The sequence below is a fragment of the Diprion similis genome, chromosome 10 (genome assembly GCF_021155765.1).
Source record: "Diprion similis isolate iyDipSimi1 chromosome 10, iyDipSimi1.1, whole genome shotgun sequence".
NCBI lineage: Eukaryota > Metazoa > Arthropoda > Insecta > Hymenoptera > Diprionidae > Diprion > Diprion similis.
Window position 1 is genome coordinate 1,064,169 of NC_060114.1, and position 25,978 is coordinate 1,090,146.

The 25,978-nt window shown below is 40.2% G+C and overlaps 1 protein-coding gene across 1 annotated transcript in view; it reads left to right on the forward strand.

Moving 5' to 3' along the window:
• LOC124411863 (sodium/calcium exchanger 3) overlaps positions 1 to 25,978 on the forward strand; it is a 584,624-nt gene that overhangs the window by 352,769 nt on the left and 205,877 nt on the right. The window lies entirely within an intron of this gene.

The following is a 25,978-nucleotide window of genomic DNA, read 5'->3' on the forward strand; positions in this document are numbered from 1 at the left end:
CTCGGGGTGGCCAGACTGCACGGACGGCGGATTTAAATTCGCGCATGCGCAGTTCCTGTTTAGTTTCTAGAGATGGTCCCGGTATATTACAAAAGTATATTTTTTCAAAAGATAAATACGTTATTAAGAAAACAAATACGTTATTTTGTAAAATAGAAATTATCCCACGTTGATATACGTTGATTAACAAATTTAGTCAATAAATACTAAATTTCTCACACACTTCGCGCACTTCTACCGAAATATACTATTAACCTCCAATATAGCTACCCGTTTCTATAAAAATCATATTTAAATACAATAAGTAAAAAAAAGATCGATCTTGTGAAGGTCGATTTTTTGTGTCCGATTTTTTGAATAGATCGATTTTTCCAGAATCAATTCTGAGAATCGATCTTTTCTTTGAGATCGCCCATCCCTATAATTAAGTGGATTTATGGTATCTAATTAAATAACCCAAACAAAGATATCAAATTTGAACGAAGAGTAGATATGCAACTGTATCTAAAAAATACACATAATAAAAGACAAGAATATTTCAGCATGATATTTGTATGTGATCGCTGGGGATTGATGTAGAGTTCTCTCTACTGTACTGTTCTCGAATAACTATATTATCATCCGGCTCTGACGCCTAATCTGATCTAGAAGATTTCATAAATGCGGTGAGCCAACCTAGATGGTTGCCTCAGTCTAGCTACCTGGACTGTGGTTTGCCGGTGAAATATTTAGTGGCCCGTGTCACCGTTGCTTCGAGCCCCGGTCGTCGCGTCGTCCATCTGTCGACGTATGGTCGGTACTGTCAGTGGTCTCAGTCGGGTTACGGTCGGTCTCTGTCGTCGAGGATGGTCAGTCTGTGGCTCTCACCCGGGGGTTCTCATCCGGTGACCCTCATTGTGATGTGACCAGTCACCGGTCACGTTACAATATAAATATACCGGGACCATCTCTAGAAACTAAACAGGAACTGCGCATGCGCGAATTTAAATCCGCCGTCCGTGCAGTCTGGCCACCCCGAGACCCTGCTGTCAAACTCTGTTTCTGTCGGCGATGTAGTTCACATGCATTTTTGAGGTTAGAATCTCAAGTCATTGAGATAGTCACTCGGAAAGGCTTGGGAAGCATTTGTTATTGAAAATTGATTGTTCAAAGAACGGTCGGAATTTAATGCTGACGCTCTTTGAAAATTCGTCCTATTCGATTGAAACAAGAAATCTGTTCAAATGTTGGGTGCTTGGAAGAAACGAAGCAGGTAGGTGGGGACAATTTATTCAATCATTTTCATTACTTCATACATTAAGAATAACAATGAAATTTTTTTCTTTCAACAGAAAATACAGCCAAAATAATAGCATCTCTGCTGTTAGCTGATGTCTTCTCTTCCCATTCAATTCGTGACACATGCAGAGATCATCGGCCACTTTTGTTGGTTGGAAAAGGAAGTTGTAGATCTTACGGTTTCTTTCAATTTCAAATCTAATCTCAAGAAATCTAATCCGAAGAGTAAAACTCAGAAACATTCTGTGACACAAGTTAAAAATCAACATTTTCAAAATGTGCCTCAGTAATTAACTTTAAGGATAATCATGTTTTAGAGTAATGTTCAGAACATTCATATGAAAATATTGACTTATCGGATTCAACATTGTACCCCTTGTTCCTTTGAAACAAATGAATATCTAATTTTCACTGAAGTTCATGAAAATATTTACTTAAACCTAAATCCAATACAATATCTTGTTCATAGTGCTCCGAACATCATCCAGTAACATGAATATCCGGAAGGAATCCCTCTGTCGCAGAAACCGTTATAAGGTTCTTTGTTTTTAACTTGTGCCACTAGATAACTTTTGCATTGCAGATTCCATTTCCAATCTTAGGATGAGATTTTTTGTTTCGAACAGTGTTAACATGGGATGCAGAATTAATTGTAATAAATGGAGATTCACAAACTCTCAGTTTCAATGAAGGACCATTGTAAGAGTATAAAATTGAATCTGGTTTCAAGCTTTCAATAAGTTACCGGATGACTCCCTGATAAAGATTCATCATAAAAAAGTTAGCCAGCAAGTAAGTCCTATTGTAGACAAAGTGATCATTTGTAACGTGTACTAGTAAGTGAATGCATTCCTTAGACCTTGCTGGGGTTGAACGAGGCTCAAGCACGGATGATAGCTGCAACTAGCTAGTCAGATGATACTGTCGATTAATATTGATTTTAAAGACATTTTCAACTGAAGTTATCCAACATTTTTAGATTGAGATTGGTTCAGTTTACACATCAAAATTCATCCTTGGAATCTGATTTAACACTTGAAACACTATTCATCTGAATTGAATACCAAGAGAGTGAAAAATAAAATATCAAAACTGCCGAAAATAACATTTGAAAAATAATGCGGGCCAATAATACTGCTTGGATTACAATGGTGCACGGAATGATTGCTCTGTAAAATTAGTTAGCAGCAATTGTTGAATAACAAACTTTTTACTATTGGCTCGATAGATCTAAAATGATGGAATATTCAAACACCATGATCTGTAGTGTGTCGTGCTCTTCAATTTTGCCACGACTGATGTTCAGAAGGTGGCGATGACCAGAAGAAATTCCTTCGGATACCTGTTGTCTAATGGAACAACGGAACAACCAGGTTCGATGGTTGGAACGGTGGCACCAATCGAGAAACTAGGGTCCTAGCCACCAAAACGTTTTGACCATCAGGTAAGGTATGATTTTCATCCTATTATCCAAACTTGAAACTTCAAGTCTGTCAGAACAAACGAATTTTATCATTGAATACATGTGAAAATATTGTAATATGCAAATATCATAGTATCAGAAATTTACTTACATGCTTCAACGCCTGACAACTTTAGTCTCGCTTCGATGATGTTTGTTTCCCACCTGAAAATATTAAAAGATATTATCATCAGACAAGAGCTTCTAATTGTTTTGAATACCACTAATTTTCAATAAATTGCGACAGAAAAACGAATTGCTACTTTTTGCACTCCTAAGCTTTGTGTTTCAAGATACACTATTTCTTTTATTCCTTGTTACTGATTTTATTTTAATATTTCATGTTCATTGGCACTGATTACTGGCTTCCGGAGCACTGCACTGTAACAAATCTACTCTGGAGCAACCTTCTACTGGGTTTCAACAATCCATTTATTTGTAATTTTATGTAAATAAAGAATCTGTTTGAAATAAACAATATTTTTACTTACCTGCCTCAGTTTGTCTAGACTCCCACTCGTTGATGACGTTCCACATTTAATTTCAGATTTCTTCTTTCAATAAATAACTGATCCAATTTCTGTAGCTTTTGATATTTGTTTCTCCATTGACGCCTTTATTGTGTCGATTAAATATCTTCTAATATCAACTACGGTATTGCTGAATGACACTTTTCGTAGAAAATTCACGATAAGTAGGAATAAATATCAACATAACCTCAATACGCTACTTTACGCTCGAGATATTCAGAGCCTTGTCACATTTCGTGTACGTTGGTCGCCTTGGTTAGCTGACGAAAATTACTCCGCGGGGCAATTTCGCTGACCAATGAAATTGAATCATTTGGCGCATGCGCAGTTCCTGTTTAGTTTCTAGAGATGGTCCCGGTATATTGTAACGCTAGATTCTGTTACCCTCTGACGAGGACTTACCGTTAGCACTTTGGCGCGATTCTTTAATTATTCGATACGATATTTAAAGATGAGAAAAGATACTCGTTGGGCGCCAGACGTTTCAGCGTCAATTTTTAGAGGAGAGGAAAAGATACGATACGATAATAATAATTAGAGAACCCGTTGTATGGCTGGCTAGGCTCAGGTACTCACACGAACTGGTAGAGTGGCGGTATCCAAAGGCAGTTACAACAGTTACGGAAATAAGGAAGTAAAGAAATCAAGAAACAAGCTCGAATTAAGTAAATTAACAAGTCAATCAATCGTATATTATCAATCAGTTCACAAGCGGTAGATTAGTCAATTTGTTACAGAAAGTTAACAAAAGATAATTAGTCAACGAGAGTGGTTTACAAGATTTTCGATAAAAGAAGCTAAGCGATAATCCGCACAAAAATAGTGTTTAACAAAAGAAATTAATCGTAGGTCGAAAGAAGCGATATAATACAAAAGTCTACTCAAACTAGAAGTCACTGGGCGCCGTGATTTTACCCAAATTTCAGAAGGCAGCACTACAAGAATTGTTAATTTGTTAAATTAAAGCAAGAGTGAAACTTTAGCGAAAATCGGTAGTTGACGGAATTGACGATAGCTCAGAACGATAGTGATAAGAAAATAATATCAAAATTACGACTAAAGGTAAATTGCAAGAAAGATTGACAGTGATATATAATTTACAAATATCGGTAGCTTATACGAGAGAATTATTCACGGCAAGTGAATCGATAATTTACAACAGTTGAAATTACGATATTAATTCAACAAGGAAATTCGGAATTACAGTAACGAGAGAAAATACAAAAATTATGCGAGATTGAGAGATTTAGAGACGGGATCGCAGGATGAAAATAATACACTAAATACACCTGTTTACAATAAGCAACTTACGATAACAAAGAAATACGATATTCGAGAAACAAGAAAATATTACAAGGTAACAAGAAATTTAAATCAAAATAAGCGATAGAAAACAAAGGTGCGGTAGTATTTAGCGGCTTAATCTACGCTCAGCTGTACTCCATGTGACTCGATATACGATACGAAATTTCATGCACAAAGCAAATAATATAAAAATAGGCGATACGATACAAAGCGATAGGCAATACTAGTAAGAAAATTAAAGGTAACGATAGCGATAGATAGTAGAAATTACCCAAGCATTTCTAGCATAAAAGTTACGAGAAGCAAAGAAATTCAGGAATACAAAAGATAGTTATTCGGTAGTTACGAGGTCGCTCACGATAAGTTTCCGGAAATTGATTACGAAACGAAATCATGCAGTCGCATGGCGGCTTACAGCACCTCAATATCCGTGGACCATGATTCACAAAGATACTGGCATCATTCGATGCAACCAAAACGATAATCAAGGTACGATAAGAGAACCAGAAATTAGAGCAACTTCGTAATGGTACGATACAGAGGCAAAAGCCTTACCTTAGTCGGCGACGGTATTCAAAGACACTGATTTTATATTTAGATAAACTTAGTTAAAACGAAAGAAGGAAGGAGTTGACTTTACAGGAAAGGAAAGAAGCTAATATTCAGAACGGTAGTGGGTACGAAAAATAATAAACGGTAACGATAACGATAAGAAGGAACAGGAAAGATAGAGGGAGAATACGGAAAGTTGAAGAAAGTCTAAAGTAACGAGAGCAAGATATTCGAAGCTGTCTCCTGGCGGGTTGAGCGTAGAATAGGCAGAGTTCGGAGTCCGGATCAGCGATCTCGCCGCTGTCGTCAGGTGATTCTTCCTCCCCTTCGGTGGTCATTCAATCCCCACCATAATTGGTTCATCCCTCTGGTGAATATCGGCTACGCGTTGTCGACGATTACCGCTAGATGAGCGTAATTGACATCACACGTACTTTTCTTCGTCTGCTGCGTTGTACGGTCCAAGTTGCCTGTCATTGGGGGTTCCCTCTATGAAGGCAGGTACGTAGGCTGTCTCCGAAAGGTTACCGGATGGAGTGCAACTCCACATTGTTTGCCTCCACCGGCTTCGTCGTCTAGGCAGTGGCCAACTGCCCACGATATATCACGAAGACCATGCAGTCACACGGCGGCTTACAGCACCTCATCGTCCGTGGACCATGACTCACAATGATTGTAGACCTTACTGACAGGAAGGCTGCGTCGATCCTCAGAACGAGGGCTTTATCAACTCTGGACGTAGTGTTTTGGGTTCGGTCCGGCTCCTGGCCGGTAAGTAGGTGCAGCGCCGTGCCTAGACAATTCAGCGCCCTGGGCAGTATGAAACGAATGCGCCCCCCCCCCCCCTTCCACGCTGAATAGGTGCACGTAAAACCCAATCTAATAGAATATGGTGTCACAAATAATCATTCACCAGTTTTGTTGAATAACATCACAGTTTACTTTTATTGATCGAATACAGTACACAGTACAGAACAGCTAGACGAAGTTGTAGCGCTAATTATAAATTAGCTATTCTCCTAGCTTTGCGAGACGCAAATTCGTTGATTACTTCGTCATAATCTAAGGTCTTAGCTAAACGATTTTCTATAGATAGTATAGCTAAGCCTGTCAATCTTTCCTGTCCCATCGTTGATCTCAAGTAAGTTTTTATGAGTTTCAGTTTACTAAAGCCTCTTTCGCACGATGCAGTAGTAACTGGCATAGTCAAGAAAATGCGGTAAGCTATCTCTATATTAGGATAGGCTGACGTCAGCGAAAAATCCCTGATGCCGTTAAGCAATTGTAGCGGCGTGGCTTTTTTTAGATTCGGAAAAACTGATGCCGCCATGAATTTAAAACTTTCTACCTCGCTAACAAACTCCGCAGGTTCTATGTCTTTAGCGTACAATAGGCCTAAGTCCATGGCGTTTTTCTTTAGATCTATTACGGACCAGGAATCGAGGGATGATCCGGTCAGGAAACAAAAATCATCGTTGACTTCGGTCATTTTGTCGAATCGCCATTGCATTTGCGATAAGAAAGTGTCTAACACGTTGAAATAATCAATTCTGAACTGCTGTTCTCGAGAAAATACTTCATCGGATGCGATCTCTCCGGGCATCTTTCTTACTTTCCTTACTCTTCCTTGACTAAATGCAGCCTCAATTGATGATTTCTCACATATACTTGTGGATTGGGAAATGATTTCATCGGTGTTTCCTGATCGAAGGTCCTGCAATGCGTTTTTTAGTCCAAGTATAATTCTACAACCTTCATCAATCGATATATTTGCACTTTGTAAAACGATGTTCGCTCGATACACGATGTGTAAGATCTTATCCCAAAACACTAAGTAACAAACAAAATTGAATGTTATTTGCTTCAGCAAGCCTTTAGCAGCAGCAACTCCATCACCAAATGAAGGATCTTCCGATATTTCTCGTAACGCAGTCAAAACTTCCTCTAATTGGGTACACAACGAATGAATCGCGTTATATTTTGACGCCCATCTCGTATCGGAATGTGTCTTCAAAGTGCATTTGAGTACTTTTTTTAACATTTCCCATCGGCGAGTAGAGCCCGAAAAAAAATTGAAGATTTGCTGAACAATACCGAAAAAGTTTACCATTTTAATCGAAACCCTAGCTGCGTGAACACCGAGTAAATTAAGACTGTGAGCAGTGCACGGCAGAAACCTAGCCAGTTCATTAGATTTTTGTATGTAAGCTTGCACCCCCTGATACTTTCCCGCCATATTGGCTCCATTGTCATAAGCCTGTCCACGACAGTTACCGATATCTAAATCATCGTCGATCAGTTTTTGTTGGATTTCAATAGCTAAATCGTGCCCCGTTTTTTTCGAAGTCTTTATAAAGTCAATGAAGCTTTCTTCAACGACGTACTGATCTTTCTGGAGACTCACATATCGAATTATTTGACACATCTGTTCGTCGTGTGCAATATCAGGTGTACAATCAAATAATATCGAGAAATATTTTGCTTTTCGAATTTTATCCAGCAATTCAGATTTTACTTTTGTGCTTAGAATATCTATCAGTTCATTCTGAATTTTGTTAGATAAATAGGTGGTTCGTTCGGATTCGGCAATATGCTTAGCTATTGTAGCATCATAATGACTGATTAGCTCAATCAAACCCAAAAATATTCCGCACTTGGGATCCCCAATCTGATTACTGGAGCCTCTGAAAGCTAAATTATTGGTACCGCAAAATATAACGCAATCTGTTACAATTTTTAGAATATGCCTCCATCTTTGTTTTTCATTCTGTATGGCCTCTTCTAAGCGATCATCGATAGTCTTATTTTCCTTCAAATGTTTTTCAAACGTTTTCCACGATAAATAATTTTCACGATGGCTGTTCGAACACTCGTGTTCATAAATTCGAGGATTTAGATGCCTCCAATCCGAAAATCCTTTTTTTGGATCAGCCAAAGTTTGTGATATAACGCACGATTTCGCAAATAGCATACACGGGAAACAATACACCGCTTTTTTACTCTTACTGTATATCATCCATGCACGTTCGACCGTTTCGCCATTAGAAAGGAATTTTTTAAACCAATCAACAGAAAATCGTCTTTTATCGATGAGATTTTCCGATAGAGAAAAGTCTGCATCCTTCCCTTGCAATGGACCTCGTTCAATGAGGTAGGTCCTTAGTTGACTATCTATAACAGGCCAGCTAGACGGGTCATTCAAGTTGAGCTCTTCATTTTTCTCATTTTCGCTACAATTTGCAGAATTTTCATGCGCTAGGGTGTCTGGTTCAACTTCTTCGGCCTCTGTAATAATATCGTCAGCTGCAGGTTTTTTGGATGCTGAACCTGGAAAACCCATTAATTTTCGTGACGAGTGCAACAACAGGAATAAAGTGGAATCGGGAAGAAACTTAAGGGGCTACATCTACATGGCGGCTCGAAAAAAGAGTTGAAGTTTCGGATTTTTTTTCTCATTAACTATGGGCGGGAATGAAATAGGGGTGTGCGAAGAGTGATTGAATTGAATTGAATTGAATATCGCATTCAATTCGAAATCTGAATTGAATATTCATTGAATGAATTTTATGAATATTCATGAATAATTGATATATTCATGAATAATTGACATATTCATGAATAATTCAAATATTCATGAATGATTGATATATTCATGAATAATTGACATATTCATGAATAATTCAAATATTCATGAATGATTGATATATTCATGAATAATTCAAATATTCCTGAACCAAAAAAACAGAACAAGTTATCCAAGTTAATAGATATTACGAGTCGTTGACGATCGCCGATTTGAAAAAAAAATGTTTCACAAAATGGCGACCAATTGAAATTTGAGTACGAAATATTCATGAAAAAATTTCGCTATTTTGTGAAATCATGAAAAAATGGAGGTCGATTTTGAAAAATTAAGACCGTCAAAGACCTTTAAATGTGTCTTAGCATATTTTGTGAAAATTTGAAACTGATCTAGCGAGCGGTTCTCGAGATATCATGTCTTCCTGTTTCGAAAACAGTGTTTTCTTGCGGCGGCAATGTCTTTTCTCTCCTTCAATATTTATGAATATTTTTTTTTAGGCTCGACATATATGTGTATACAAGCAAAAAAAAATCGTTTCATTTCCTCCCATAGTTTATGAGAAAAAAATATCCGAACTTCAACTCTTTTTTCGAGCCGCCAGGTCTAGATGTAGCCCCTTAATGAGGTGGATTGAAACAGAAAAGGAAAAGAATGGCTTCTTGCGGGAATTGGATTCTCGAGAATTTGTGAAATTATTTGATGCTACATCCTCATTGGTTTCAACTTGCTCAGGTGCATCAATAAGATCAGTATCAAGATGTTGATCTTGTACGGCTTCACCTTCACTATTACGTGAGCCTAGTCGTAAAATAAAAAATAATCATTAGAGTCCGATTCAGATTTATATTACATAAATTCAGTCGTTATTTATTCATTCAGAACCAAATTTTACCTGAACTATTATTGTTTGAGTCGCATTTTTTAACCCACTTTTCCCATTGGTTTGCTAACTTTTTGTTATCCTCCTCGGTCTCTTTTTTCATTTTCCGGTACTTCGCACCCGATAGCTTCTTCGGACCCATTTTCGAATCAATGTGGAATGTGGCAATAACCACAATGAATATACAATATACGGTAAGAGATGTAGGATAAGACGGATTAATCTAGGTTATGTATGAACATCGGGGAACCACACGAACGAAAAAGATGCTATTGTCTGTTGAAACAGAACACTATAGCCACGGTCATGGATGAAAGACGTACATGGAAGCACACCTCCCGTGTTAACTTTAAAGCCAGGAATTTAGTTCCCCAAATGAACGGTAGAATCCGCCACTCGCTCGTACGTGTGAGCGGTCACAGAATACGACGCGTCGCGTCGATCTGGGGGTTAGCGGGTGTGCGGCACACGGACATGGAACGCCACGAGCGCTCCCGGCGCGCTCTGCGTGAGCAGAGGACTCTAGTGGAAACAAGTACAACTACTGGTCAAACACCGCTTGTCAGATTGCGATTTAATTACAAAAAATAATTAATAGAATCTGGAAAGATCGGATTAAAATGAAAAAAAAAAAAAAAAAAAACGAACGATGAGCTTAAGCGCGCCCCCCTCTTCATGGCGCCCGGGGCCAGCGCCCCGTGGGCCCATGCCTAGGCACGGCGCTGAGTAGGTGGATGACAGGCTGCGGTCTGCTCTTAATGTCGAACTTACGGCATCCGAAAAAGTAGGCTTTCGAAGTTGTACGGGAGATTCATATTCACGGAACGGTAGTTGAATTCGTCGGTAGCTGAAACTGTAGTTTTCGGTAGGTGTCAATCCCTTGGTAAATTAAAGAAATATGTTGATCCCTTGATGATAAAATTTACGGTACCTGTTTAGCTTGCGCCGAAGCGCGGGATCACAAAATTTATACAGAAAATATTAGTAACTAGTATTTTTCGCCTATATCGTATCGAGCTTGATTGGAGTACCCCGCCACGGACGCGTTTTCGGTAGTTTCCTTCAGATTTTTGGCCTTGTAAAGGGCCATTCCGAAATGCCACGTTACAAGATATATATTGTAACGTGCTTTTTGCTTCACTCAGGGGAAAGCGGGGTCGGCACAGAGGCCCGTTTACAAAAATGGCGTTGACCAACACGGCAGTAGAAAGATGGAAAAGTGGTAATTGACGGCACTGCAGAACAGGTGTTGGGCGCCAGGCTCGAGAGAACCGTAAGAGACTATACTCTTACCAGATTCAAAATTTACCGTCCTATAGCATTCGTTCGCCGACTCGAACGGCGAACCAAACTCACACAGCTTAATTTGAAAAGCAAAACGATAACAGGAGCAAGCACGCAAAAACAGCCGACTAGCTAGCGGTGACGGGAACGTGGGCGCGAAGGCGAAATAGTATAGATGATAATCAAATGATTATAGATGTAATTACCAGCATTTATTGACAAAAAGAGCCATTACGGCAAGGCAGAAGGCACAGAAAATGAAATATTTACACGGCAAGCGGTCTTATCGGTGGCGGTACGCTTCGATACAATTCAAAAACAAATAAAAATAAAATATAACACAGCAACAAAATTAAACAATTCAATATAACACGGCAAAATTCAAGCAGTATAAGCTAGAAGCGACGAGTGGCAAGCGACCAAGCTAGGCAAATACTCAGCGAAGTAAAATCATTGACAGTTCAATAACTAATGCAATAGTAGAATCGTTGTCAAGCAAATTCGATAACACTTTCAAAACTCAGAACAAGGCAGGACAATTCCAGAAAAAAATTCGCTAACAATCTAACAGTTTCGCAATTACAAGATAATCCTTCTTCGCTTTTCTATTATAATATAACGGCACGGTCGCCTGTCGCTGCTAGACGGTGGTAGTTACGCTCGGCAACAACGGCACGGGCGCACATACTCACCCACAGATTCTCTCTCTCTCTCTCGCACGCACGTACTGGGTACGCGGCTGGAAAGCGGCACGGTACACGATCTATTACAAGTTCTACAGTACAATAAAACGGCAGAAAATCACCGAATGAACAACCAGAGCATCTATAAGCCACGAGGCTCGCGGGCTTTCATACAAAATGGCCAACCAAAGCCGGCCGGCAACCTGTTACAAACGGAAAAATGGCCTGAGGCCGTTGAGAATCTATAGTCAGCGAGATTCGGGGTAACGGCAGCCCTTTCTACGGCAAACAGCTCCGGCTCCACAACAATGACGGCACAGATCTTTCCGCAAATCGAGACGCGAACAATCAGTACTGAAGTAACACAGAATATAGCCAAATAAGCCACGAAAACTCATGACAGCTTGAAAATTAGATACAAAGCAAATTGGTTCACAGCGCAAGGGAGAGTGAGGTGGCCGCCGGCCCTCGGCGATCGCGATCCCGCGGTGGCGCCACAGGGAGGGGGGGGTAATAGGTAGCGATAGGCCGGCGGGAGCCTAGGCAGCCGATCTGTTCGCCGCGCTGTGCTGCGGGTTGCAAGGGTGGTCTGGCGAAGGCGGAATCGGCCGTTTGGCATCGGCGTGCCCAGGGGGAGACTAAGTCCGGTTGTTTGTGGGTGCCGGGTGGCAAGGCCGGGCTTATCAGAGACTCAGGTGGAGGCAACTCGACCTCTGGGCGGCAGCAGCGGTATGTCCTTGGCGGCATCGAGGTTCGCGCAAGCAACAGCGCGACTACTGGGTCCGGGGCTTCGAACTCCACGCCGGTCGTCCTGCGGTCCCTCTGGTTTCCCGCGACGGCAGCGCAGGGTGGTTGTTGGACGGCGTCAGCAGTGGCGGCGGCAGTGGCGGCGGCAGTGGCGGTCACCTCAGAGAATTGGGCGGGGAAGTAACAAAAGCATTAGTAATAATACATAAATTTTGAAGCTAACTCTGGTTGTTCATTGGCGGCGCGGCAGGACTCTCCCCTGCTCTCTAAGAGCGCTTGACGCGGCCGCCTGGGAGTAGAGGTGCGGGTCGGTGACGGGCTGGTAGACCCGCCACGTCACAATATATATTCGTCCAATCTTTATATCAACTTCTTATTGGCTACCGCAAGAACTGGGATGGTATCGACCATAAAAACAGGAAAAACAGTAATTACTTCGACATCGGGCACACGTGATGAATGATGAGTTTCCGCATCCGCAGGATTTTTTTACAATATCCACCGCAAAGAGAACCTCCTTCACGTTTTGGAAAGATCTCCTGTCGTCAGTTAATTTGGCAGCGAACCGAGCGTATTGCAGCATGTCGCAAAATATCGGAGAAGATAGCTGATGGTGAACAATAGATTGTATTTTGATGCAATCTTTCCTTGAAGTATTTCCCTGTCTTGATCAATAATATAAGAACAGTTCTGGAGTTTCTTGATCAAATTTTCAACTTGGCGATAGAAATATACGTCGCATGGCTGCACCAACGGAGTACACTTTGGTGGAATGACCTTCAAACTACACGTTGGTAAACTCTCCTCATCGGTGAAAATCTCGTCATACAATACTGGATTCGTCTGGCCACCCCTAGAACCAATCAGCAACAGAAATTTCTCCTCCTCAACGTATGGCTTCATCACGTCAGTCAAAAAATCTCTATCAAGTGCTGTAGTCAATTTACCGGACTTGGACGATGTGATGACGACGTTCGTATACTTTTTCGCGTATTCATTTACAGATTTTTGGACCCGTGGTCCAAACTTGCCCGTGGTCTCTTGCAAGCAAACGTAGACAGTCGGAAGTAGTTTACCCGATAGGCTCATTGCATACTGTGCCGTGTATGAATGCGTCAACTTATTCGTGTCTTTTCGTTTCACCAGGACCACTTTGGACCCACAAGCGGCAAGTGTTCTGTTGTACGTGGATTGGTATTGACACCCTAAACAAAAGAAGTGGACCGTGAAAAAATCTTGACCTCGATGATTGATGTGCTGAAGGGTCGTGGATATGCAGGTCAATGAAAGTAGACTATCTTAGCGTCAACGTTTCAACCCTCGTTTAGGGTCATCCTCAGGACATTATTTATTCAAAATTCTCATAAACATAAATCAAGTAAAGAAAGTGGTAAGCCTAATATCATACTAGACATAATACGATGCACCATAGTGCTTGAACAAAATTATTACTGACCTTGGAAGCGTATTAACTCTCATATGTAGAACATAGCGTAGAGAGGTATTAAATTATATAAACAAGGAAGAAGGACGTCACATGGTACCAGATAATGGGCATGCCCATTATTTAAACTAAAAAAAGTATTTTAGAACGATCAGATGTATATCTTGATTAAAAATTCAAATTGCAGAAATCATGACTAACCTCGAATATTATGTACATTTAACAATTAAATTCTATCAGCTGCCGGAGTTGTACTTCATATCTAGCCGGTCGTATTGTGAATTGGTCAGCTATTCTCAGCTCCCAACACTCCATCGAATAAGATTTAAATCATTCGAAAAACTTTCGTATAATTAGTGGAGCAAATGAGCACCACGTGTGACCATATGGCTATCCCAGGCGGAAAGGAGCGATCACAGGATATGAAGCACAAGCACAGTCAATTAGAATAGATAGACGACGAACTAACGATTAACATCCCCAAGCTGTCGATAACTTATCTACCGTTGGCATCGCGAATAAGTTTTACGTAGATCTTACTCAATTTTTCTATATTCTGTCTCTGGTTTACTGAGTTCGGATGCCCAACAATGTTACATATTTCTATTATTAGTCTATGATAATATTTCGGTTCTTTGTGTAAAATACTGACATTATCAAAATTGAATGTGTGTTTAAATTGGTTAGCATGTTGTGTCAATGCAGTATGGTTTTCGATTGATTCATTATTGTTGTTTTTATATTCTCTAATTCGGACCGACAACAATCTGCCTGTTTGCCCAATGTATGTTTTGTCACAGTCTGAACAAGTAATTTTATAGACAAGGTTAGAATGTTTGTCTTTAGGAAGATTGTCTTTTCCAGAATCAGAGAACAATCTTAGATCATTGACATTTTTGCCAACAAACCTCACATTGTATTTAGTGAAAGAACGATTTAAAGATTCAAATAAACCAAGAACATAAGGTATAGAAATAAAACATTGTGAACTCTCATTCGTGATTGCTTGAGCGTTATGTGTGCTGTTGATTTTTTCCAATCTAGATTGAATCGTTATTGATACTAATTTAGGAGGATAACCATTTCTGGGTAACACGTCATGGATGATTTGGATGCTCCTTTTATGAAAACGTTCATCAGATAATTTGATGCCTCTATCTACTAAATTAATAATTGTACCGATTTTATATGATCTAGGGTGATGTACTGTAACGTGGCATTTCATAATGGCTCGTTACAAGGCTATAAATCTAAAGGAAACTACCGAAAACGCGTCCCTGGCGGGGTACTTCAAGCAAGCTCGATACGATATCAGCGAAAAATACTAGTTACTAATATTTTCTGTATAAATTTTGTGATCCCGCGCTTCGGCGCAAGCTAAACAGGAACCGCAACCACGATCATCGAGGGATCAACACGTTTCTTTGATTCATCGAGGCATCGACAACTACCGAAAACTACAGTTCCAGCTACCGACGAAGTCAACTACCATTTCGTCATCATGAATCTCCCGTACAACTTTAAATGCCTACTTTTTCGGATGCCGTAAGTTCGACATTAAGGGCTGACCGCAGCCTGTCGTCCACCGACTTACCGGCCAGGAACCAGACCGAACCCAAAACACTACGTCCAGAATTGATAAAGCCCTCGTTCTGAGGATCGACGCAGCCTTCCTGTCAGTAAGGGCTACAATCATTGTGAGTCATGGTCCACGTACGATGAGGTGCTGTAAGCCGCCGTGTGACTGCATGGTCTTCGTGATATATTGTGGGCAGTTGGCCACTGCCTAGACGACGAAGCCGGTGGAGGCAAACAATGAGGAGTTGCAATCCATCCGGTAACCTTCCGGAGGTAGCCTACGTACCTGCCTTCGTGGAGGGAACCCCCAATGACAGGCAACCTGGACAGTACGACGCAACAGACGAAGAAAAGTACGTGTGATGTCAATTACGCTCATCTAGCGGTAATCGTCGGCAACGCGTAGCCGATATTCGCCAGAGGGATTACCCAATTATGGTGGGGATTGAATGACCACCGAAGGAGAAGAAGAATCACCTGACGACAACGGCGAGATCGCTGATCCGGACTCCGAACTATGCCTTTTCTACGCTCAACCCGCCAGGAGACAGCTTCGAATATCTTGCTCTCGTTACTTTAGACTTCCTTCATTTCTCCTATTCCTTCTTATCGCTATCGCTATCGTTTTTCATTTTCGCACCTACTATCGTTTGAATTTTAGCTTTTTTCCTTCCTGTAACTTCAACTCCTTCCTTCTTTACTTACTTATGAAAAGTCTTGCTTTTGTCAGTCTCTGCTCTTTGGCCACAATAACAACATGCCATAGGCATCATAAAATGTATTTATTAATTACGAACCACTGATGTTACGAACACATTGAACCACACGCCACGCAACTCAAAGCACCTGCACCAGCCCACGATCACGCTTCGCCATTTTTATTTGGCACTAATTCACAAGCATATGGCGTCCACATGCTCACTAGGATTCCGATCTATACACTATCCAGGTGCATAGTAGAGATCAGTGACGAACATACAGTCGCGCGGCTCGCTTAAAGTAGGGGAGAGGGTGCCGTGGCGTGGGCACTCGGGGAGCGCACGTTTGTAGCACGGCCTCGATCTACTGCGACGAGTCGATATCTCGAAAGCAGCGCCACGCGGCAGCGTGAAGTTAGCGCGGGGATGATTCAAACGGAGACGCCACAAAGATGGCCGCAACCGACGCTATTGCGCAATATTTCACGACCGTTGCACAATGATTCGAGATACAAATTTCGACTTACGGTAATGAGACAACGAGATCAGATACAATAATTAAATCAAACGGAAACGATAATCGAAACGATCTTCAAAACGATATTCAAAATAATTACCCAAAAATACGAGAAATCGATAATGACGCCGTCGCCACGCGGACGCGGGGGGAGGGGGCCATGCGGGAGAAAATTAATATAAATTCATTGTGCATTGTGATAGTTCTGTGGCAAAACATTTTACTATGAAGAAGGCCGCTAGTAATTTAATTTGTATGTTTTTTTTCTCGTCTTTGTTCCAAAAACCAAAAGCTCTCGATTTATTACAATAAGCTTGTAATGATTTAAATATTACCGCCTCAATAAGCAAGTCAAGTGTCGCAAAACTCAAGTGACTTGAGGTGTCCGTCACGTGATCTCCGTTTTCGTTTACGGATCCCTTTCTTCTTGGAGATAAGCTCTCTCTCAATCCACCTTTCTACAGATCACCACGTGTATAATTGTTAACTAGTTAACTTATACACGTGGTGTTAGTTAACTCATACTTCTAACAATTGAGTCTGTGATAATCAACAATATAATATTTTTGAACACATCAAACATTTAAGCGATAGTATTCATGACATAATAATTTCAACAACATAAACTAATTATCTTCGAAAACGAATTTATCATAAATAACGATTCAACATGTGAGATGCCATTCACTTCAATGACTCATCTACGCTGATGGAAATTTCAAGATAAGTGAAGTTGGTGAAACATTCAAACAAGATATAAATTAGTCGTAAGTTATAAAAAGCTGCGAAGAAGTCTGAATTGATGGGAGATAATGATTCGAACAATTTAAACTGAATACGACAATTTATACAAATAATTTTACTGAACGTGGCTGAGACATTTTTTCTGTTTATACAAATTTATAATTTCCATTTACAATTTTACTATATACACCGTTTTACTGACAATAATTTGTGTTGAATGAATGAATGAATGAATGGGTGGATGAATGAAATATATAACCTGATTTATGGTACATGGCTATGATGTTAATGAAATGAAATGAAATGAATAAACGACATCTAATCATCGGATTACAAGCCATAAAACATTTGCTTCGTTTTTAAAATTCGTTTATAATATACTCATGGATATTTCTATTATACCTTGAATATTATAAGCTCCCCAACTTGATAAGGAGGCATCTGAGAAGATCTCGACTGAATAAACTTGAATCTTAATTGGGTTCATTCCAATGTCAGCGTTTAGCTTCCACCAGTAAAAATCCTTAAGTATAGAATCTATTATCCAAAGTTTTCCCTCGTCATTTCCTCCATTGAATTTTAATGCTAGAAAGTTTTGTCTTTCGAGGAGCTTGCAATAAATAAAACCATAGGCTACCGCCGGGCAGGCTGCTGGTGATACGCCTAAAAATGCTGCAAATTTTCTGATTTTATATGCTTTTCCAACCTTAAAGTCATCAAGTCTTACTATTTGATCTTTCTTTTTATCGATCAAATTCAAAGAAAAGTTAATCGAGTCGATGGTAAAACCTAAGTATCCACATTTTTGTTGAGCAATCGTCGAACTTTTTTCATAGTTTATAATGAAACCTAACTGTTCTAACAGTTTGATCACTTTTTTCACATTTTTCTCACATGTAGCTTTTGACTTATGGATAAAAAGAAAATCGTCTAAATATAACACCAGTAACATTCATTGGAGTCTCAGTTCATTAATAATACGCTTCATGATTTTTGTGAATATGTATGGACTGGTGCATAGCCCAAAGCATAAAAATAAAAATTGAAAGATTTTCCCTCTGAATTTGAATCTCAAAAACTTTATGTGACCTTCATAAATAGGGACTACAAAATATGCGTCCTTGAGGTCTACGGTGCCTGAAAAATCCCCTCGAGAAACCAATCTTAGTGCGGTTCGGATATCTTCTAACTTGAAGTGTGGGGGATTGATAAATGTATTTAAATTTTTGAGGTTAAAAATGAATCGATATGAACCATCAGTTTTTGGAACAAGGAAGTAGGAAGAAATAAACTGTCCATCACAATCCGTGCATTCTTCGATAACACCTTTTTTGAGAAGTTCAGTAATTTCTAATTGAAAGTTACTTTCTTTGGGAGAAAAATTTTTCTCCTCGTGAATTTTATTCTAAGTAGGTATAGTTATAAATGGAATCTTGTATCCATTTATGTAACTTAAAACATACCTATCAGTGGTAATATCTTTCCAGCTGTTTGCAAAGAAACGGAGACGTACCGACGACGGTTTGGGTACCTGTTTCACTTCTTCGACAATGAGTGGTTCATCGTCTGAGCCCACGTCTGCGATGAATTCTGAATGGGTCTGTAGGATTTTTGTTTAAATTTCAGCTGTCGACGTCGTTATTGTTGACCCACCTGTCGGTAGTTCACAGGTGGGTACTTTGAGTTTCCCTGATCCCATGGTTTTCCAATAAATTCCTTTGGAGCTTTTTCCGTGATAATAGCACAGGCTTTCTCAATTTCTTTAACGTCTTCGACTTTATCTTTGAGGTTCTCTCCATAAAGCCATTCATTAGAAAACATGGTTTCCACAACAGGTTTGATATTTTTGTTCAATTGAGGTGTGATGAACGACTTCCTTGCGACTGATTGTTGGTGGAAAACATCAGTCAAAATTTGGCCTGCGTGACTTATATAGTCTGTAAACACATCCTCATCCAAACCTCCTTCTGAAGGATCTAGTGGTATGGAGACCGCCGCCCCCAGTGCTGTTATAGCAGTACCAACACAATTTTGTGTATTCAAAAAGTAGTCGTCTCTTTTCTTAGCAATATCTGTCAAAAGTGGAATTATTTCCAGATTCACCCTGGGAGCCTCAGTGTAGAAATCTCCTTTTCTATCGTAGGGTTCTAATATTTTTTTTTTTTATTCTTTTTTGGAAGGCCTTCGTTTTTCCATTTGAGCCAGGTATTCCCAAATTCAGGGTGGTATTTAACTTCCTTGAACTTACACTCGTTGGGATCCATTCCCAAGACCTTCAACACACCGTCACTATGTGTTTCTTGCTTAGAAATCAACTCTGCTTCCTTCTCCTCCTGCTTGTCCTCGGGCCCAATATCTGAGATATTTGGGTTGTTCCCGTCATCATCTAGAAGAAGAGAGAGAGAGAGAGAGGAGAAATTAAGGGGTAGCCCCTATTGTACAGTTAGTGAGATTTGTTCGTATGGAACTCAATCACTATACCCGATTCAGGTCGTATGGACTCAGACAAACCGTATGGGTTTTGTCTCTCAGCTTTCGTATGGAAAGATGAGTTTTTTTTTTTTATTCACCAAATATTTCCGAATTGATGGATTCCCGCTGCAGTGTATCCGGAGAAACTTATATTTTTTGTGCATTCACCAATGTTTCCACAACCTTCGTGAGGTTATGTATCTGAGTCTGAAAATCACCGTACTTCTCGTCTTTTCTGTGCTTAGAGCGATGACTTTCCCGCGATCGGGATCTTGATCGCTTCCTCCGTGATCTCTTGCGTTGGATCTTCGAAATAATAAAATTCTTGCGCTGTGATTAAGCTTCGTCACAATGAAACAGTATGAGGCAGCGGGCCCCGCATCGAAGGGAAGATGGCGGCAGGGCGCCACTTTTCAAACTACCTATGCGCTAAAATGTTCTGATGTTAGGCATAACAAGCATGACTACAATACTATCATCGAGAACGAGACATGTAATATAATCCATTACAAAGATGAGGCAAGCATTGGCAAACAAAGGAAAATCGATGGAAAAAAAAAATTCGATTTGGCATATTTTGGGGGGCCAAATTGGCCAAGGTGGCTCTCTCAAGTTTCGATAACGTATTACTTTGAAAGTTAGAAGGGGCAAACAAAAATAAAAATATGGCAAACGTTGGCAAACGAAGGACAAACGATGGCAAAAAAATGTTCCCATTAACTGTGAAACGAATGAAATTGCTCAGAAATTATGTAATGACCGAAAGGTGATACCGATCTGGTGATACTAAACAGTATCTGTATGTATTGCACAACAAATAAAATGACACCATAAATAATAAGATAACTACTTGGTTTTATTGAATTCACCCACGCGTTGGAACAGAATATGTGTTATCTTTTTTATTATGATATGTTAGTGTTACTTTTTGTATTGATATCATAATGGCGGTCAAAAATTCATACAATCCGAGACAACATATACGAATATTCAAAATGTTTGTTATTTGGGGGGATGGATGTAGAATTTGCATTGATGTTAGGTATGTAATTAAGTAATCTCTGATTTTGATCAATTAATCTCTGAATTTGATGTCCTTCAATTACATCAATTACTGTGTAATTTGCTGGCGATACGAATAAGTTGGTTGCGTTTTGGGGGTTTATCAAGGGTGTTTCCGAGGTAGGTCTTGTTCATCAGGTGAAAGGTTCAATTGGCGGAGTAGATGCTGTGGTTGATGTTGCTTCTGCTGTTTTCGCTGTTGGTGTTGTTGTCGTTAGGGGAGACATGACTGCGGCGATTGTGGTTAAAACCGTGCTTGATGATGCGTTGAACCCGTCAGCTTCATCAATGCTCACCAATTGTTTGCAATCTGGGTTGGGATTATTCAACAGTTTTTGTAACATCAATTTCAAGCGCTTGATTTGAATGCCAAGTCGGTTTTATGCAATCCCGTGACTTATAAGAACACAGGAATCATAGTATCACGACGTGGAAATGATTCTCATGAATCTGGAAAGAATAGCAGGGTGTCAATACTTTGTGTGGGTATCACGCACTAGTCGAAGAATGTGACAACTTACCAGATTTTGTTTTCTGTGCAACGGAGGTTAATGGTGGCTGTGCTGTGGTGGTAATGTTGGCGACGGTGTTGGCGGCGGCGGCAGTGTTATGGGCTGGGTTGGCTGATGACCAAACCACTCCCAAAAATATAACGCTTGGCTCGGACTAGTTCTCCCGGATGGTGAATTATTTGAATTTTGATGTGGTTTTCCCTCTTGGTTGAACCGACTTTGATAATAAAATGGTAACTTATCTTTTGCTGGTGACCGTTGATTCGGGCTATGTGGGCGGCTCTGCGTGTTCGGCCGGTGGTGAGATTGGTTAAAGTTACTGATCGCTTAATTTATATTAGGCGTTAAAGGTAATTAATTGTTCAACTCGCGATGTAAGTTTAACACACGAATATTTGTTTATTCAATTGAGGTTTAACACACGAGTATTTGTTTATTCAAATTAAGTTTAAAGAAAATTCTTATAATGATTTTAATTATAAAAGATGGAAGGTTTAAATGTAAAGTCACGGAATTCCCTTTTAGCGTTTTAGTTTGTTAAATCAAATAAAATAAAAGACCTTTTGAATTCCTAACAGATTCTCTGGTCTGATTGATCTGCCTAAAACTGAGAGAACGATTTCTGGTCGAAAACTGTCAATAACTGAGAAGATATATTAGAAAATGAAGCCTGAGAATGAGACTTGAGAAAATGAGAATCGCGAATAAACAATGAGCAATGAATGTCTTGAAAAAACTGAGAGCTGCTTCTTCTTGATGAAGACTGGCTGACAACTATGTAACGACTGTTTGACGAAACATGTAACAACTACTTGACGAAAAAAAAATGTAACGACTGCTTGACGACTATTCCACAACTATGTCACGACTGACTGACGACTATGTCACAACTGACTGTTCAGAAAAACTGAGAATTGAGAATTGAGAGAAACTACTTCCTGATTGGTTCCCAGCATCTTTGAGAGAGCTGCCCAATAAGGAAGTATTGATAAGATTTTGAGTTTCCCATTCGCCATTAACTACCCCCGCCCTTTGGGTACGGTGTAACATGCAAAACTATCTTAACTAATCCCGCCTCTTCCATGAGTGCGGGTGGGAATTGCCGTGCTTGTTTTGGTACATGATAAAAAATATTCTACTGTATGTTCGGGATGACCCTGTCCAAACAGACACTTCAAAGATGGATGTATGGATTTTAATCCGTTGCACGCGCGTGCCAGATTCTGCATGCCTGAAAATATCGAGAAGCGATTTCCGGTCATCTGGTTACTCGTAGAGAGTTTGTATATTCTAGTCTGTTTAGGTAAGGATTATCCCGTAACATTATTTAATGAGTAAGATTATTATAAGCTGGGGATGGTTATATCCTAGAGCCGTAAAAAGTGATAAAGAAAGCCGTATGCATACAATGCATACGGAGACTCAAAAATATGAGATATAAATGAATTCAATCGAAAACTGAAATAAAACTAATGAGTAGGGGCAGAGGGCATCGAGGATGTGACAGCAGTGGTTTGGGTATTTGGTGTTGCAGATACCTATGTTGCTAAGATCACTACAACTTACGATGAAACAAAATTTAGGAATACTTAAAATTGTGGAATTCAAAGATTAGGTTTTTACTCACATTGCGTTGTTGGATCAAGTAGACTCAGAGATGGATTGAATGCTTCATTCTGGACTGCATACAGGACTGGTGAAAATAATAAACATATACATGTTGAGCGTTTGAATTCGGATGATTCTAGGTAAGATTATAATTGTGACCTCTGCCAGCGGTGCGATTATACTGGATCTTGCGGTAGTGGGATAGATGCATGTCAACGATATTGAAGTCTGATACATCAGTGCAGGGTCGAGTGTCAAGGTTAAAATTCGTAATTGTGCGGAAACTTTCCGGCGGAAGTGACTCCACCTGCTCGATTCGGGTGCGTCCAATGGTCGCGATTTGACAATTCACGATGATAGTTAGAAATTGAATTTTAGCCATGCTTTTGTCGAGCGTTGGTGGCACGAAGATTACAGTGGAATCAGGGAACTTTCAGTGCGTTGAAAAATGATCCAGCACTTTATAGTTTGAAACTGGTGGTGCGGGGGTGTATGCAGCTGAGCAGTCGTATCTGTAATTGCATAGCCATGCCTAAATAAGAGTGTGCGGATGCGCAAATAGCAATTCCGCGGTGTACACATTACGATGGAATAAGACTGCATCAAGGGTAGAAATTTGTTGAACTGTAATGGTGGCGGAGTCCGTTGCCGGGCGACATTGTATGCACCTAAATAGCGATGATGGGGAGAGATTAGCGTATACGAGTACACTACGATGAAATCAGACTGCACACCGGGCTGGGGAGTTTGGTACGTGCCAGTTAATTTCCGAGACTCAGCGACACTATTGACATCACGCTGGAAAAATGAAATGTTCTACTTACTACAAAATCGCCAATCCACTTACCATTGCACTCTATACTGACCGTTGCACCGCTATTGCATTTTACTTACCGTTGTAGGGTGATAATTCGCAAATCCAACCCCGCCTTTTGGATTAACTTAGTGACTCACCAAAAACCTCCTGTGAAAAAAATTTACCCCCACCACGAAAAAATTAGGGTTAGGTTAGTGACGCGCAGGAAACTCTAGATAAAAAAAATGACCCCCATCACGGAAGCCCACATGCACACACACACGCACGCGCATGCGCGCACACACACACACACACACATAAAACGCACGCACGCGTGCACATTCGATAGTCCAGAAACCTCATTGCTACGTTCGGTCAGGTGAGGTTAGTAGCGGACAGTCACACGTACGCACACACACTTCACACGTACGTACGCACATTTGGTGGTCCAGAAACTTCATATTATTCCTACTCATGCACAAGAAAACGAACGAATCTTGCATTATATGTAAAAAAAAATTATTGAAAAAAAATTGCACGCGAGATGAGGCTTGAACATGGGCCAGCAGCGTGCCCGACGTGACCCATGAATACTGCAGCGCGTTCGCTTGCCAAATGGGTGAGTATAGTTACTGGTGTATATACCGCCCGTCAAACTTGACCGTAGATTTTCTCGGAAACCAAGCCTTATTGCGTAAATTCGCGTTAGTCTGGTACTTACGGCGAATACCTCTACAAAAGACTTGAGTCCTATCAAAATCGTTAGTCGTCACAAGTCCGGGGTTCCCTTGGACGAGTGAATTTATGAACAGAGTGAATTGGTCTAAACTGGACTGGAAAAGTAGTAATACAAGGGGCATTCTGCGTATAGATTCCTGTTACCGACACTTACCGACACTTTCCCCAGACTCAAACCCTTTTCCCGCGATGACGTCACAGTCCACTGTACCGACCGTAGATCAAAATGGCGCTACCTATTTATCGACCAAAGGTTCAACCTTACCGACAGTGTTATCAGCCAAAGGTCAAAATCTTGCTGCTTTACCGACCGTTTTATCGATCGAAGGTTTTAGCATCGGACTCGCTGTCATCCCCCCTACCGACGGTCGAGCTGTAGCGGAGAACAAAAGTTCCAGCTAACACTTAGTTTTAGGGTAGAGTGTATCACCAATACGAATCTGATCACTCTTAAAACTCATCAACGAATCACCAACCATTAGTCCGTTTGAGAGATTGCGTACACCGTACGCGTTGTCCAATTCACTTTTCCGCGTCTGATCTCTCATCATTTTGAAATACTCATTCTCCGTTTCATCAACAGGTGTTCCTACGATTGTTTCATCTCCTGCCGAAACAAAGGAATCGTCCATTACCGAGACCGTTTCAGTTTTCGTTTCATTTTTCATCTGCCTAATTTCTTTTTCAAGTTCTTCCAGTTCTTGTTTTACAGGTTTCGTCTCTTTTGTAACATTCACCAGTTCTCGCAACGGAGCCACTACTGGTTTGAAAACGTCGCTCAATCTCTGAGCCGTAGATTCCTTGCCCGACTTGAGCAATCTGTGTTTTCGACGGATCGCTGTACTCGCTTCAGCGATCTGATGTAGGAGTTCTTTTTGCTTAGAAATTTCGGAGCTCTGCATGTTAACGCAATTGAGTATGCAACGCTACTGCGTCTCGCCTTTTAAAAACGCAAGATTTTATTACTTTTCCAGACTGACGAAAGTATCGAATCCCTTTCTTTATCGACTTTGGTTGAGCTCATTGCTTTTACCGATCACAAGAAACCAAATACTTACATTCAAACATGCATAGAACACATCTTCAAACTGTGTGCGAGTGAGACACATTGGTGTTTATACGATCTTTGCATACACATCTCTAGTGTTACGAACGTGAATATCGCAGCTTTGTCTGGTATAAAAAGGTATGAAAAGTTTTCAGAAGTTTACAAAAGTTCCAAAAAGGTTAGCGACAAGCTTACAAAAGTTACAAAAAAAAGTTTCAGAGTTTTATACTGTTCTCAGGAGGTTGAAAAAGCTTCAAAAAGGCTTAAAAAAGTTTTGAGAAATTTTCAGAAGCTTACCAAAGTTCTGAAAAAGGTTTCCGAAAGTAAGATAAAAGCTATAAAAAGTTTTCAAAAGTTCACAAAAGTTTCGAAAATGATTACAAAAGGTTTACAAAAGGTTTAATAGGTTTCCAAAACGCTGACAAAAGTTCCAAGAGGGTTAACAAAAGATATAACA